At 37.6% G+C, this 17,304-nt stretch overlaps 1 protein-coding gene and 1 long non-coding RNA gene across 7 annotated transcripts in view; one reads left to right on the top strand and one right to left on the bottom strand.

Moving 5' to 3' along the window:
• Nucleotides 1–17,304, bottom strand: part of csmd3b (CUB and Sushi multiple domains 3b) — a 346,262-nt gene that overhangs the window by 225,723 nt on the left and 103,235 nt on the right. The window lies entirely within an intron of this gene.
• LOC127357651 (uncharacterized) lies at nucleotides 14,983–17,052 on the top strand. 2 transcript variants are annotated; one of them, XR_007882294.1, is made up of 3 exons: nucleotides 14,983–15,362; nucleotides 16,328–16,498; nucleotides 16,580–17,052. It is a non-coding gene; the product is annotated as an uncharacterized LOC127357651 (long non-coding RNA). The 2 variants fall into 2 exon arrangements; XR_007882293.1 differs by having other exon boundaries at nucleotides 16,328–16,493; nucleotides 16,567–17,052.

Raw genomic sequence — 17,304 nt, forward strand, 5'->3', positions numbered from 1 at the left:
GTGATTGCTAATTATATACTCCATGATTACACTCCTATGTCTGTAGATTGCTCCTACCACTGCCACTGCCTGGCACAGAGCCTCTGGGGCAGAACACAAGCACAACTCTCCATTATTGAAAATATAAGGAAGGGCTGCACTACAACCCCCATACTCAATAAGTGCTTTTAAATAAATCAGGCCACAGGATCAAAGTGTTCCAAAAGGAAAAAAAAAAAGTGAGCCTTGGTCAGCTAAACAGCAATACATAAATGGGTTTCTGAACAGATAGGTGAACAATACAACAGGAGTCAAGAAGAGAGGTAAGGGTGCCTTTAATTTGTACTCCATATGTTTGACTGTGTCCTCTACAATAAGCAACTGCCCAGGTGTGCCTTCAGCTTTTGGAATCCTTGAATTAAATGAGGAAGAAGAGAGGGATGAATGGAAGGCCAGCTTTTTTTTTTTTTTTCAGGTATGGAAAAGAGCCAAACCCTCTTGCTGCCACTGCGACATATTTTTTTTTCTTGTCCTGCAGCTACCGTTCTTCCTTTTTATTTCTCCTCCCTCCTTCCTTCCATTTCCTCCCTTCCTCTTTCATCTCTCCTCCTCCGTCTCTTCCTATTCCCTCAATACTCGACTCACACCAGCCTTTCCTCTAGCATCACCCAACTTCTTCTTTTTCTTCCCTCTCTACTTCCATCGCCTTTACACACTTCCTCCCCACTTTCTCCCCGTCTTCCTCTCCACCTAAATCACTCTTCTTCCACCCTCCTCTTAAGTTCTACTCATCTCTCCACCCTTCCGTTTCCCTGGTATTCATAAGGCTACCTTTTTTTTTGTCTCACCTTCTTTCCTTTTTACCTCTGTCCCCTAATTCCTACTCTCTGTCTTTGATCTTCTTGTTTTCCTTTTTCTTAATCACCTTTCCACTCCTCCAACCCTAGACCCTCATTTTCCCTCTGGCATCTATCTATCTTTATTTTTCTCTTCCCTCCATCCCAGCCAGAGTGCAATTTGTGATGCTCTTCAACCTGGGTAGACATACTGTACATCTCTTGTATGTTTCAGTATTGTTTATTTTCCTGGAACCAATTTAATAGCTACTCATTAGTTAGCTGTTAGTTCCTAATGGATCCTCACTCATTCTTTAGAACTGTGTATACCTTATTGTTGAGTGTTTTCTTCTTCCCCACTCACTCTGCTTCCTGCCTTATCTTCCATAATACTAAGAAGACACTTGGTGAATTTCATAAAATTCTTGACAGAGGAGAAAAATTCAATGTTCTCCTAGTAATATTTGCACCTGTAAGTTGTTAAAAGTAATCTCGTATTGTGTAATGTGATTGTGGCAAGATAAATTATGTCTTTCTGTGACCTCTACCTTTCACAAACAAGGAAACCTTGGAACTGAGATTTTATGTATCTCCGGTTATGATAAAGTGTTTCCAAAATATTTGAAACATTCACACAATGCGGTGACTTACTTTAATTTCGTATTCTCCTGCCCCATCCGTGCACTCATCTTTTTTTTCTGTCCTCACATTTTCATTTATTAAGATTTCTATCAGTAAAAACAACCACTCTTTCTACCCTTCTGTCAACCCTTCTTTCATCTTGTTTTTCTCCCTCTGACCTATATTTAATCCTCCATTATGGACCTACTTCTCATCCTCTTACCTCCTCCTTTTCATATTGTAAAGTCATCTTTCCATTTCTCCATCTCTCCCCCTGTTCGTTATCTCCCATCCATTCTCCTATTTTTCTACTGTTATTAACTTGAATGAATTCCCCTCTTCCACATGCACTTTTCGCTTATTATTTTGTCCGTACACCTTTCTACTTAACAAAACTTGTATGCTTCCATCCCCGCTGTCAATTTGCTTTTCCCTTGTTTTTAGTTTCCCCAGGCTCTTTCAGCTGGCCCTTCCTCACATCTTGATTTTTGTTTTTCAACTGAGAATTATTTTCTTCTTTCTCTCTCATGTAGTCCAAATTACTCAAAGCACAAATGGTGGCAACTTTCATAAAAGCCCCCAACCATGTCTTTAATCTCTCCCTCTGTTCCTAATCTATATCTTATCTGTATTTCTCTGTCTTTCTCTTACTATTTTTGGTCATTCTCTCCTCTCATCTCTACTATTTCAATACATATTCCTCTCTTTTTTTATCATTTCAATATGTGTTTTCCATTCTAGTATTTCACTGCCCTTCTTGACCTCTTTTCCCCTTCCCCTTCTTTTATCCATCTTTACATTTCCCAACATACAGTAAGCACGTTAGCATGATGTGCATGTAAGACAGCACAGTGTGTCATAATGATTAACCTAGAAAGGAAATTGTATCTGCATGCATGCAAACTTTCAGCCATGCAACTAACAATATAGCACTGAAAAAGATGTGTAGCAATATATGCAATTTATATAATCTGTAAAAATTCAAATCACTTGTAAAGGAAAAGCACAAAGGTCATGGTAATGGCAATATCATGAGCGTAGAAACATCCCTGCATAACATGTTGGTGACATACAAACTAATTTAAAATAGAGGCACACAATGTACTGCTCAAAGGTGTTCTCTCTTTAGTTGTACCAAGCAGAGCATTTTTACATTTAAAACACTATTGTCAAAGGTGGCAGTGCTTCACAAATAGAACAGTGGCTTGAATAGTCCATCAAAGAGATAGGCATGGCAGAAACCTATTGGCAAATATTATTAAGTGAATCCTAGCATTTATTAACAATTACAGGTCACCAAATAATAATAAAAAACCCCACTATATTGTACTTTGACACATCATTATGTAGAGTAAATATGGTGACAGAGACTGACTCCAAAAACATAATTCAAGTGTGACATAATCTGACAATATATACATGACTTTTTTTTATTCATTAGGCCCCACTGTCATTTTAAAGATCTCAAATACAGATAAAATCCAGAAGTGATTCAGTGCACTTTTGTTTACACTTAACCACATATGTTCTTCTCTGAAGCATTACCAGTTACATTAGTTACATCAATTACAGTGTAGCTAGCTAACAACTATCCATCAACCAACACAAACACATTGAAGCAGGAATGGACTACAAGCAAGACAGAGTTCTGCACCCACTAATAACGCATTCCTCCTTTTAACAGTATTCATCAATCAAATTCAACACCACCTTTTTTGGATCACTTAGCTCCATGGTTGCTCTTGTGCCTTTATGTATCAAAATTGTAAAAGTTGACCACACCTCTACATATTTGCATCTTTATTGCATTTTTCTTTTTCTTCAAATGTTCTTGGCTGCACGTTCTGCCAAAATGTATGCAGTTTGACATATATTTTATTTATGAAAATAAAGGGAAAAAAGAAAGATCCTTTTGAAACAATGTGTGCAGTCATGGTATTGTAAGGAGCCCCTAGATAAAAACACAGCCAGCATAGAAAAAGCAAATATGGTATTATGTAAATAAACCTTGAACTATTCCCTTTCTCTTTTGCTTCCTCTCCAATATCTCATTTGTTATGCTTCACTCCTGCAAAAACAAACTTTCAGCACATATGACACACACACACACACACACACACACACACACACACACACACACACACACACACACACACACACACAAACACACACAGTGTACTCTATTTCCTGTGTAACAGTTTATCTCTGGATTTATGTGTTTTGAGATTTATGAGGTAAAACCAAAATTCTTTCACACAAAGTGAAAGAGAGATGGAACAGAGGGTGTCTGACATTCAAGGTCTGTTCTTGTGGGAGTGTGTGTGCATGTGCTTGTGTGTGTGGATGCGCGTGTGTGTGTGATGTATAGAGTGAAATCACATTAGCAACTGAATGAAGAAACAGCTAATATCAGTAGAGTGCTTTCTCGGCTCTCTCACACACACACAAACATGGGGCCGACATACAAGATCACACACACACAAACACAGATAGAGGCACACCATTCTCTTTATTTTCTCCAAAAAAGCAACCATGCAGTCTGGCTAATACGATTGTCAGACCCCCTCTCTGTGTTTCTCTCTTTCTCTTTCTCTACTTTGCTTGTATCTGATAGTCTCTTTATTGCCAACAGGGAAAAGAGATTTTTCATTATTATTACTGCCATGAAAGAAGGAGAGACAGGGTTGATAAGATAAACTGTAAAAATAAAATAAATGAGAGAAGGACAGACAGCATGAGACAAGTAGTATGCCGTTAAGGTTTGCGATTGTGTCGAAAAATCTTAGATTAAATCATATCTGATGTTTTATCACATATGCTTGGGGTTGATATCAATGGGAGTGGTGTGAGTGCATGCCTGAACATGAAATTAACCCATTTGATGTACATTTCACTAGTGACAGAAACTATTTTATGGTTATATTCCATTTTTTACTGACCAGCTTTGATGAACATGTAGATATTGATCTACATTTATGTTACATAATGTTTTTTTTTTCCTTATCAGAACAACCATCTTATCTATTATAATAACATATATAGTAAAAACTCTGGGAACCAAACCAACAGTTTGTCCTGCTCCGTGGCAAATCCAGCATTCAACCAAAGGTTGAAAAAAAAGCTTTTTTCCCACCTTTTAAATATGTGCATAATGATTTGCGAACATTTAATTGGTTAAAAGGACATACACCAATATGTACACACACACACACACACACACACACACACACACACACACACACACACACACACACACACGTTGATTTGAGGATACTGCATGGAGTTATGGTGCAATTATTCCCTAGAGGCTTATTATAACATTAATTGCAACTATTAAATACAGATGGCTCTGTGCATTCAATCAGCTTTTATGCACAATAAGGATCAGTGTATACCTCACAGATCACTGTATATCACACTCTCACAGTGTTCTCACTTAGACAATTAAGCCAAAGAATAGTTATGAACACCAAGTCAAATGTATTTCAAAAGCACTGATTACTGCAATTGAACAGACACTATCTACAATAGTTTAGAACAGAGTGACACTGACATTTTTAAAAGCTGATCAGATCTTAGGTAGGTCAGGCTTCTAGAAAATACTGATGGTATAATCTAATATACTCAGGGCAGTTGCTAGGAATTCTGGGCCCCCTGAAAGAATATCGGCGTGGGCCCCTCTACCCCAGGCTTTTTCATTGCCACTTTTTTTACAACTGTGTATTATGATGTTTTTCTTCATTTTTCTGTTTTTCAGTGTTCTTGACGGTGCCTGGTGTAATACATCCAATTTGTTTTCTTTTTTATGATTAACCACTCAACAATGAGTTTATTGTTCCATTATATATTGCTTTTTGTAAACATTAAATGTTATGTTTCATGGAAAAATTTAATTACATTGATTAGAATACACAAAATCTAAATGGGCTTCTCAGTAGCATAGCTCTAGGCAGACAGCTTCACTTTGCCATTATATGTAGAGGGCAAGCTCTTTTGAGTAATGTCACCCTTGTAAGGCAAAAAAATATTTTAAACCATCCCAAAATCAGTGTAAACTGTCCAAAATTCTAAATTGTCTTTTTACTTTGTTATTGTCAGCTATTATGGTGTCTTTTATTTTATACTGCTGTGAAAACAACAACAAATCTTTGAACATTTAACATTTCTATTCAAACGTCCCACCAATAACAAAATTTAACAAGACCACATTTGAACACATCATGATAACGTAATTGACCTTCGCCTAATGCTCATAATTAAGTCGAGATGGGATTTATGGCTCTTTGAAGGGAGCTGGATTTTGAGGAGTCGTCCTTTTCAAAGAGCCATTCAAAATTTTATATTTACTTATTTTTAAGAAGCTAGCCTGGGGCTAACCTATTTTATCTGGGAAATAATCACTGGGAGGAATGATAGGGTAAGGTTTGGATCAGAATCATTCAAACTTATTATATATATTATATATATTATATTGGTGGGATATCTGAGTTTGAATTATTTTGAAATATTGATGTGCCACTGTGTCGGACAACTCAGGTGACGTCATGCGAAATTTGCATATCAAATTATCACCCTCCCCTTGTTGTGCATGCTGTCCGTCTCAGTGGAGTAGCAAAGCAGGAGCTTGTGTGCGCATGCTGTGTGCGTGACAGCGATTAAAAAAACAAAAAGAACGGCTCTCAACTGCGACTCGGTTCCCATCGTTCATGTTAAAGAGCCGTTCAATAGATTCGGTTCGTTCATGAATGTCACAACTCTATAATTAAGTAGAACTTGAATGCATCATAATACAATTCAATGCAGCCTCGTAACTGAGTGGGTGCTTACTGGAGCACTGTCCGACAGTGATAAAATGTGTGAAACACACAGTCCGCTGTAGATAGCCTCCAAATTAGTAACGTTCAGTTAGCTACACTAGGGATCGTTGCTCTACAATGAACTGGCGACTTGTCCAGAGTGTAGCTTGCCTCTCACCCGATGACAACTAACGTAGGCTCCGGCCCCTGCGCCCTGTCTAAGGTAAGCGGTTATAGACAATAAATGAATGAACAAGTTTCAGCTGCCCTTGGTAGTTTTACTCTCACCATTCTTAGAGAAAAAAATGTTTGATGTCCTGGGCCCCTGCTCTGCTGCTCCTACTCATGGCCTCACTCTCAAGTCTTTTCTGGTGTCCAGATTTGTGTTTTTTGGGGGCCATCATCTTATTTGATCTCCCTCACTCCCTGCTGGAGTTTGCTCGCGCTCACTTAATTCCCATGAGGAAGAACGAACTGTGGACCAAACAATTTTTTCAGAAGGGGCCAAGGGGGTTATTGAAATTATTAAAATGAAAATATTGCGTGACTTTGTGGCTTTGTTTTAGCTCAGATTCATTAGTATGAATATTTATTAGTTATGTCTATGCATAATAATTTAGTCATAGAGGCTACTGGGGGCTGTGTGTGGGCCCTAATGGGCTGTAGGCCCTTAGAATGGTCATCACCTTTCCCCCCTATACGATGGCGCTGAATATACTGTATAAAGCACCTTACAAAACATTAATGTATTATAGATATACTTGGATATTTATTGTTGAGCGACTTACTCTCAGTTGTTTTCACCCACTCACCAAATTATTTAAATGGTAAACAGAATTTGGTGCCAATTTACTTCTTTTTTCCATGAGAATGAATGGGGATAGGAGCCTGAGTATTAAAGTCTGTAAGTTAAAGGCTGTTTATTTTCCCTCAGCTTGTGTCAGTATGTGTAGCAACCAGTCCCTAACCACCAAAGTAGCAGTACCGAGAGACCACTGGGCGTGTTTGTCTGTGAGCTAGAGAAAGTGTGTACATCTGTGGTTGTGTGTGAATGTGTGTCTATCTGTGTTTTACTTTGTTTGTGTGGATTTTATTGAGCTGATACTGACCCAAGGCCTGACCCCACAAACCAAAATGCTCTGAACCTCATATTCCTCCAGTCTCTCCCTATGTTCCTCTATCCATCTTTTCCTTTCCTTCCCTCCCTCCCTTCCTCTCTTCCTTCCGGACTCTTCTCCATGGGGAGAATAGTAACTGTGTCAATTTCCTGGCCATTTAGTTTCTTTCCATCCATCTCTCTTTCCCGTGAGGCAAGTAGCTTTCTACGCGTACACCAATAGAACCCCTCTCCCACTGCCTCTCTTCATAATCTTTTCTCTGCCTGTCTTCCCACTCATAGTAGTGCTGGGCGGTGTGACCAAAAATTTATATCACAGTATTTTTTGGGATTCTGGCAGTTTCACAGTATTTTCTTTTGCATGACTGGGCCTTAGGAGTATAGAGGTTTATTCTACTGTCAGGAGTATATATATAAAAAAAAATTATGTAGTCATGTGTGCAGTATGTAAGTCTTTTTTATTGCACAAACTGCAATGTAGTGAAAACAGAATTATTATTAATGTCCATTTGTCTTAAATATGGGCATCAAAATTAGCAATTTTTAAATGATAAACTATTTGGGTTTGAACCTATTCTTGTGTCTTTTGTCGTTGATCAGTGTATTGGTGACACAAAACAGTTAATTTTGCAGAGACAGGACTAAATAAAACATAATGGTTCAAAAAATGGCAAAACTGGAAAGACACCAAAATGGATGTTTTTTCTCATGGCTAAACCTTAACATAGCAAGCATTCAGGAGTAGACATAACTATGACTTATAATAATGAGTTACGTTGTGTTTGAACAAACTACTCCAAGGGAATTTATAGGATTGCCTTTAAATTTGGTCAGTGCAATCTAAAGACCATCACAATTAAAAGTTGTGCTATTTATGTGACTGTGCATCGAACAGTGTGTCTATGGCCTGGCATCAAATTTCGCCATTTCCCCATGAAACAGGAAGTTGTCATAATTTCAGTGTACATGGTCCAATCTCAACCAAACTTCACATTTCTAATAAGAGTCCCACCCTGAACACATCTACATGCCAATAATATTATAATAGTAATAATATAATAATAATGTTATATTAGTCATACTCATAGTACCATCTACTGGAAACAATAAGTAAGCCTTGTATAATGATCATGATCTAATCTACATTAATTTTTCACGCTGTGGTCTACACATGTCATGCGACTGCAGCCTTATTTATCTTTTATTTTTTGCCCAAGTAAATAGTGCATAAGATAAAATATACCTTTATTAATCACCGTAGGAGAAATTCAAATTACACACAGCAGCATTGAGGAATATAGTGCAATAAAAAGAGCACATACAATAGTATCACAAATAAGAAATAGAAAATATAAAACTATAAATGAAAAATATATACACTATACAATGTGCAGTACAATGGTGTGCAAAATATTTTAAGCAATTTATCACAATATTTTTGTAATCATTTGGATTTTTGTTTTTGGACAAAATGTTGAGCAATATTTTTACTTACTCAAAAACAATTTAAAGGACAAGTGTGTAGGATTTAATGGCATTGAGTGTTGCAGAATGACTCATGAAATATGAAAGGCCCTATCTACAGCCAGTGTTTGGTTGGTCCGTTGTGGGCTACTGTAGAAACATGCCGGTTCAACATGGTGGACCCCATGAAAGGTGACCTGCAGTGTGTGTAGATAAAATCTGCTGAATCTATTACGTACATACCTGTCAATATTATATTACATTTCTGTTAATAGAGCCACCTTAATGACACAGACTTAATCTTTAATATTGTGTATATATTAAGTAATCATAAGTGTTGTGTATTATTGGTAATGGCATACTTGTGTCAACTTTATTATTCTCAATCTGTTTTCTTTTGATCTGTCAAAATTTAGAATATATGTATATGCAGATGATACTGTACTGTATTTTACTAATATGCGTTACATTCACACAAAGATTTTAAAAAAGGAGTATGAGGATACTATAATGGGGAACTACTCACTGTGGCACTCAAACGTACTAGATACGTGAAATTGTAACTTATGGCATTCATGCCACATCTGATCCATTTAACAGCCATGGCTGTATTTAATCAACTCCTGGAATATACCATTCCTGGTTGAATGGTATATTTACTTCATTTCTTGAAAACCAGTTTCTCTTATTTCAGTGCTGTTTCATCATGCAGTATCTGGTTAATATTAATATGATAATCAGATGTACTTTCTCTCTCTGTCTCTCCCTTGCGCGCGCGTGCGCGCACACACACACACACACACACACACACACACACACACACAAATGCTAGAAATCATAAAGATCATTCAATTATATTACATTTACATGTACATAAAAGTGTTAAAACAACTAAAATATAATATTTAGCAGATTAATTGATTTTTTAACATATTGTAATAGGATGAACCAGATTAGTGATAGCTGCAGCACTTATGGTTGCATCACTGACACTGAACGTTCTCTCTGTTTATTCAAGGGGAATTTTTCAGATAATTATTCTGAAGAGGGATCAAAATTGAAGAAATTCATGCAAAAAGTGCATCAGTACTTCAAATTCAACTCTAAATAAATCGAATCCATTAATAAGTTTAACCAGAACAAAATATCTTCAATGTTACTCAACATTAGTGAAATATTCAAATTGACATGAAAAAGCATCTTCATCTTAAAAAAAAAGATATCATCGCTACACTCTATCATCTTTTCTCCTCCTTGCCTCTCTTCCTCTTCATGTCAGTAGATTTATTTCCTCCAGTCATGTCCAAAGTTCAGGGTCTGTAGTGAGTGATTGATTAACAACACCAGTCTGAGTGACACACACACACACAGAGTAATTTTTCAGGTTACAGTACATGTGGTCAATAGTCACTGGTGTGTCTGTAAATCAGTCATCCGCTGCCCACTCTCAACTCTGTGTGTGTATACAGTGTGTGTATGTGTATGTGTATTTTCGTATGTGTGTTTTCGTATGCGTGTAAGGGGGTCCTTGACCATAGTGGCATGCTATCCATTAAATTAGTCACACACACGTAAATTCTAAACATACAGACACACATAAACACACATAGGTCCTCTGGCCAGGTCACCCTTACACCCCACTCATTGACTAGCTAAATTTATCACAGACAGACGGAGAGAGGGAGGCAGGGAGGGAGCGGGAGAGTGAGTGAGTGAAAGATTAAAAGAGATGTTAGCTCTCTAAAGTCTCTAAAATGTATGAATAAAATACTAAAAGACAGTGAGAGTGAATTATTGTGTGTAATTTAATACTTATTCACTGTAGCTACTGCTAGGCCATGACAATTCCAAAATGAATAAAACCAAATCATATCTGTTGAGGCAGAGAAAAACTAAAATATTTAACTATGACACTGAATCAATAAGAAATATTCTGAATCAATGACTGCTGTGAAAACACACAAAAGACTTCTCAAAACCCTCACACACACACACTTGAGGGCACATTGACACACACTCTCACTGACACCAGACTGAGGTTCAGGATGGGAGAAAACTAATTTCCTTCCAACAGATAGCATCCAGTGCTCCTAGCATGGCTTTGTCTGTCAGTGTGTATGCATGCTTAACAATGTGCATGTGTATGTTTGTGAAACAGCGTGCATGTGCAGTCCCACCCTTTTATCTTGCCATATGTCAGCAGTGTGCCCTTACCTACTCATATGTGTGTGTGTTTGTGTCACTCTTATTGGCACCCAGCAGTGCAAACATCCATTCCTTCCAATCCCCGTCAGCATTGCTTGATGCCCAGGGACGATAAGCCCTTTTGTGGTGCATCGTGGAAGCGGGGCGAGGGTTCTCATCCCAGAGATGTGGAGGTGACAGGGGCCATCGCTGCTCTCTGTGCACCCCAGAGGAGAGACACTCTGACTAGGGTTGAATAGTGGATTAACCTCCCTGTCAGCCCCAGAGGTTCCAAGACAAACATGCAGAGACTCAAACTGACATGAACTGATGCACAATAAAAGCCCAATCTATAAATGTGGAGTAGGATAATTGCTTCTCGAGTGTTTGTCTCGAGCTCTTGAAGGATTTCAAACATTTTTGAGTGGGATTGTCTGTATGTATGTTTCGGATAAAGTATGATAATATTAATAATTTTATGTCAACTCTGGAGCATTGTAAAATGTTCTCCTTTATTATTGCCTGTCAGAATTTCTTTAGTAAAGAAGAGTAATTATCACTGGTGTATGTGGAAAATAGAGTAGAGGAATATATTACCCATTAAAGGAACTGCTTACACAATGTCGACCAATAACTTTAACTTTGATATATTTGTGCAGCACCTTGGCCTGATTTTAAAAAAGGATGAGTAACTGGCATGTCAACCGACACAATGAGACACTGGCAGAAACACCAGCCAATACCTGGATGGGTTGTGTTGGAAACAGACTAAGATTTTTAAAGCGGAACTGCTTGGACTAGGTTTTTCTCACAAGACTTTCAATGGTAACAGTAAACAGTATCCTTCCATTCTTGAAAAAGGAGTTGTTGCTTCCACTATTAAATGATAAATGTTGTGTACCTCCTTCTCCCTCCCTTCCTCTGTCTCTCTGTCTTTCTCTCTCTCAGGCAGTTAGATAGATAGTGAGTGCTGCCCCCCTGAGCTAAAGCTTGTTTAGGCTGCTGGCTACCCCATCACTTACTATTAAACCTGACACGCATACATAGGAAGGGGCAAACAAACACATGAATGCATATACTGGAAGGGACACACACATTACTGCGGGATGCGCACAAATGTTGTGTATGTGAGCAAGTGCACACACCTGTATTTTGTAGATAGGTAGAGACAGATTGCATGTGTCTGCTGGCATTTAAAGGGGAGGTGTCAGGGCTGACAGTGCCTTAAAGGGACAGTCAATAGAGAGATATATGGATGGAGAGAGTCAAGAAGAAAAGGGAAACAGTGAGAGAATGTAGGAGAAGAAATATGATGGGAGAGGATACACACAAACACACTAAAACGCACAAGTTGAGACCAACATAAGAGCAGACGCACATTAGCGATATAAATTGTAAGCAAAAAAACTTGTTAGAAGAATAATTGAGAGACTGTTAAACTTGTTTACTCCAGTTACCTGACATTTGTGATTTAATAGCTTACAAAATGTAATATAATGCTTAATAGAACCTAAGTCTAGTGTGCTGGAAGTCTACTGCCAACTCTAATAGCTTGTTGACAATAAATGGTAAAAAAAAAAAAGCTAATAGACAATATTAAATTGTAAATATGGTTTTACAGTGTTTGAATATTAACACTGCGACTAGATTTTAGGGGGACCAGTGTGTGGGACTTGGTGGCATCTAGTGGTTTAGTTGCTGATTTTAACGTCCTTGCCTCACCTTCCTGTTCCAAGTGTGTAGGAGAAACTATGGTGGCAGTGCAACTTGTGGATAACATAGGCAGTGTTTAGTTTGTCCATTCTGGGCTACTGCTACGGTTTCACATGGCGTATTCCATAGAGATAGGACCCGCTGCCTCAGTCATTCTAAGTGTCATTACGCATTAAGATTACGTGCATTACGAAAAACAAAATTTGCAAATATATATAATAATTTGTATTAAACCATGATAGTCCTCAACTTGTACAAGATGTCAATTTATGTTGCTAGGTTGCAGTGTTGCTTTCCTGCATTGAACTGTGGGAAAACATGAAGCTAACTTTATCTTTATATGTTGGGAGATATGGCAGAATGAGGTAGAAATCAGAAGCAAGTGACATAAAATGCATCTTTCATGAATCATGTCCTGTAATATACTGTATAGTAGATAGAACTCAAAAGCCGAACATACTAAATTGGTTATTTAGCCCTCTAACAATAATGTATTTATGTGCAATGTGATAAATTAAATCAAGCTTGAACTGAAAGTGAGCTTCAGCTTGCTGGGCAACTCCTGTAAAATAACTTCTTTTCAGTGAGGCACTTCTTAGCTAAAAATAATATTAAGTTAAAAATAAAAAATGATTGTAGAGGCCGGCAAGTGGTCCCACTGTCTTATCAATTTTTCATGTTTTACTGCAATAAACAGCCTTGTATTCCTTTGTGTGTGTCTGTACTGGGGTATATAACCTTGCCTGCGGTAAAAACTACCTCTTTGACTTGTTAGAGGCAACAAACGAACATGCAACACAAGAGTCATAGAGCTCAACAGTAGACTCATGCACACACAAACACACACAGTAACAATCATTCACACACATGCAGCTCACAAATGTTGGCCGATATACATGCATGCACTGAGTGAATTGCTGAATATTAACATGGATTGTTGCCTCAAGCCTTTTGGCCCATTTTTCCTGTTTATGTGAAATAACTATTATGACAAACACAAATCCAAATTAAAACCAAAGAAAACAAAACCACAGGCATATTCCCCACACCATGTGTGCCATGTGAAAGATAAAACAACAAGGATAAAACAAAATGTACCAAATGAAGGATGTGACATTATTAATTTATTATTATTATTATTTTCACAAGCTAATACTTGAGCAATGAGATCAACTTGAGTTTGAAAAATTACAAAGAATGCTAAAAACATACATAAAAATGGCCTTCACTACGCTGGCAGTATGGTTTACATACACATCCACGTCTTCGGGAATCAAGTTTAAAAAAACTGTCTGTATCTCCCATAGAAAAAGAAATACATTTTATTTTTAAATAGTTTCATTTTCAATGGATGCAATGCAAAAAAAAATCAATAAACCATTTCTTACATATGGATATTGCAGTCTGCCAAAAGCTTAATTCAAATAAATGGATAGCATATAGAGGACGTACAAGTACTTGAAATCTATATTTAACACCACTGTGTGTCTAAAACTGCCCCTTCATTAAAAAGTCACTTTGAATCCCCTGCAATTCTTGCTTTTGCTGACCTTCAGTGGTTCAACATCTCACCTTGCTGCAGTGATGTAGAAGTGCACTGCAGGATGTCTGTGTCAGTAACCCATGGCATCACATCACCAAGACACACCCATCAATGACGCCGGGTGTGGTCAGAGGTGAAACAAACCTTTTCACTCTGATATGAGGGGCCGTACAAGACATTATTCATTCTGGCCCTCTCACATACATATATTCTTCTTTCACATACATATATATTCCCTCTCACATACATATATTCTTTTTTCACATACATATATATTCCCTCTCACATACATATATTCTTCTTTCACATACATATATATTCCCTCTCACATACATATATTCTTCTTTCACATTCATATATTTTCCCTCTCACATACATATATTCTTCTTTCATACATATATATTCCCTCTCAAATACATATATTTTCACTCACACATTCATATATTTTCACATACACATTCATATATTTTTACTCTCACATTCATATATTTTCACTCACACATTCATATATTTTTATATATGTATGTAAGAGGAAAATATATGTGTGTGAGAAGAATATATGTATGTGTGAGAAGAATATATGTGTGTGTGAGAAGAATATATGTGTGTGTGAGAAGAATATATGTATGTGTGAGAAGAATATATGTATGTGTGAGAAGAATATATGCGTGTGTGAGACAAAGTATACATGAAACGGAAGGACAATAGTGGAAACGGAAGGCAGGCCATTTTATCGCGCTGTGATTGGCTGATAAGTTGGCGCGAGGTCATGTGCAGGTCATGATTAACATGGAAGGGAGAGAGGAGACCCGTGCACTGCAGCAAGCCATTGGGGTATTAAGAACTATTTTATCATCATCTGAAACGGTCACATCGTTGTCCTCGTCCCTTGAGCAGCGGAGGACAAGCTCATCAGGACCTAACGTTACTCACAGCACGGCGGAAAATGAGACGAGAGAACTTTTCAGACCTCGAAACTCCCAAGTCGCTTCCGCAGCCCAAGCAGCTAACGTTAGCGCTACACAAGGACGACCTGGAGGACTGTCGCAGTCTTTACAATATGAGACACAGCTACACTTTGGCAACTGGGGCTCCCGGAAAAGGAAAAGGTAAGAAAAACGTAGCGTTACATGGTAACTTAACTGGAAGTAGTAAATCCCAAATGCTCGTTTGCTAATTTGGCTACAGTCAATGTGTATGTTAATACATGTTCGCAAAACCCGTAAATGTCCGTAGTAAAAACAATAAAGACAATTAAACAATCTTCAAATGACAGAAAACATCGAAGGCTGTTTTGTACTTTTGAGTAACGTTTGTATAAAATGGGTGTAAATGATTCTCTGTGTCACTCTAAGGTTAAGTTGGTAATCTTATAATAATGTGTCTAACGTTAGCGGTAGCTACATTACCTAACGACAGCTGTGGTTAAGGTATTATCATTTTCAGTTAATAGTTCAACTTAACGTTAAGTTGACTTAAGGGCAAATCAAGGTATGTGTAAGATTATAGAGCATTATAGAGCAGGTGAGGAGAGACATGGCTGACACTCTCCCAGCTCCATCATATTTGATCTTTCAGTAGATTATAATATATCTTTTAACAGCATAATCAACCAATGTTGACGATAACCAAAACTGCTAACTGCAACTTTTGGTATTTTCAGCGTTCTGGAATTCTAGCTTCTGATTCTAGCTTGCGTAGCTAAAGTGAAGAGTTGTCAGCAGTAGCAGGTTCAGTCAGTCCATATCAAAATATTGTCAGAACATGCAGTATGTTTAATGGAATGTAGACCAGAATTACAGAACATTTTCACATTTTTTTCATTCCTAAATGACAGTAGAGGGATACCAATGTAACTAATGTAACCCTCTAAAGATATTGACAATGCCTAATTTAAAGTAGTTTTATTGCAGTCTGCTGTTTGGGCAGCCTTCTTTGTCTCGTTGTTGTTTATCCATCAGCTTGTTAATAATGAATCAAATAATTGTATGTACTAGTATGCACTAGTATTAGTGCAACGTTAAAGGGCATGCAATTAAGGATCCAAAAATAACACCTCTGCTTTGTTTTGTAGGGCCAAATCACATTACCACGATACTTTCAACAAAGATATCATCCTTCTTCCAAAATCATCGAGCAGTGCTGTCATCAGGCATTGCACAAAGCAACAGTTACATGAACAGGGACAGAGCACTGTCACTGAACAAATAAGGGATGCCTTTGGAGAAAAACACTCTGATGTAAGGTAAGGACTAATATTTGTTTTTATTATTTCCAAACTGTGATTATAAATGACTAACTGAAACTGAGCAGTTCTTCTGGTCAGGTACTAGTATGTCCACTGGAGAGCTGCCCTTCCACCAGTCAGCCTTCTACCTCATCATTAAGAGGAATAACTACAGTTGATCCAACTCTGGTCCTGACTTGCGAAGATATCTCAACTTCACCCTACCAGAGCAGCATTCCAGCAAGTCATTGTTCTGCCTATACCTCAACACGCCATCAAACAGCAAACTGTGAGAACTACCTTTCAGTAATGGCTGACAATGAGGAATTTAACCTGGCGATAATATCAAGCCTGGAGAGTGAAAAGCTAGTACATGATGCAAATGCAGAGCCAACCCAACAATTAAGTTATTTCTGCTTACAAATACTGTACCTGTATAAAATAAATGTAAACTGTTATTATTTTGTGTTGTTAATGTTAATATTTTCAAAATATTATGCTTTTCTGTTTGACTTGAATGTTGAAATGGCCCTACTGTGTGGGGTCATGTGTAATGCAAAGAAAAATAAAGAACCCACTGCCTAACACAGGGATAGTATAGCATTACTTATATTTCTGTGTTTTAAGTTCATGGTTGCAGTTTTCTTCCATTTCTTGGATATTTATAGTGTAGGCAATACTCAGACTATTTTCAATGTGATTCCGTGTGGTTAAAGCACCACATTTACATTAAGCTCGGTTTCCTTACTTTAAAATGTTCAATGAAATTGTAATCAAACAAATAGTTAAATGTGTGAAACCTTTATTGAAGGTTTGAGTGAAGA

Source organism: Dicentrarchus labrax, unplaced genomic scaffold (assembly GCF_905237075.1).
Source record: "Dicentrarchus labrax unplaced genomic scaffold, dlabrax2021, whole genome shotgun sequence".
NCBI classification, from domain to species: Eukaryota; Metazoa; Chordata; class Actinopteri; family Moronidae; genus Dicentrarchus; species Dicentrarchus labrax.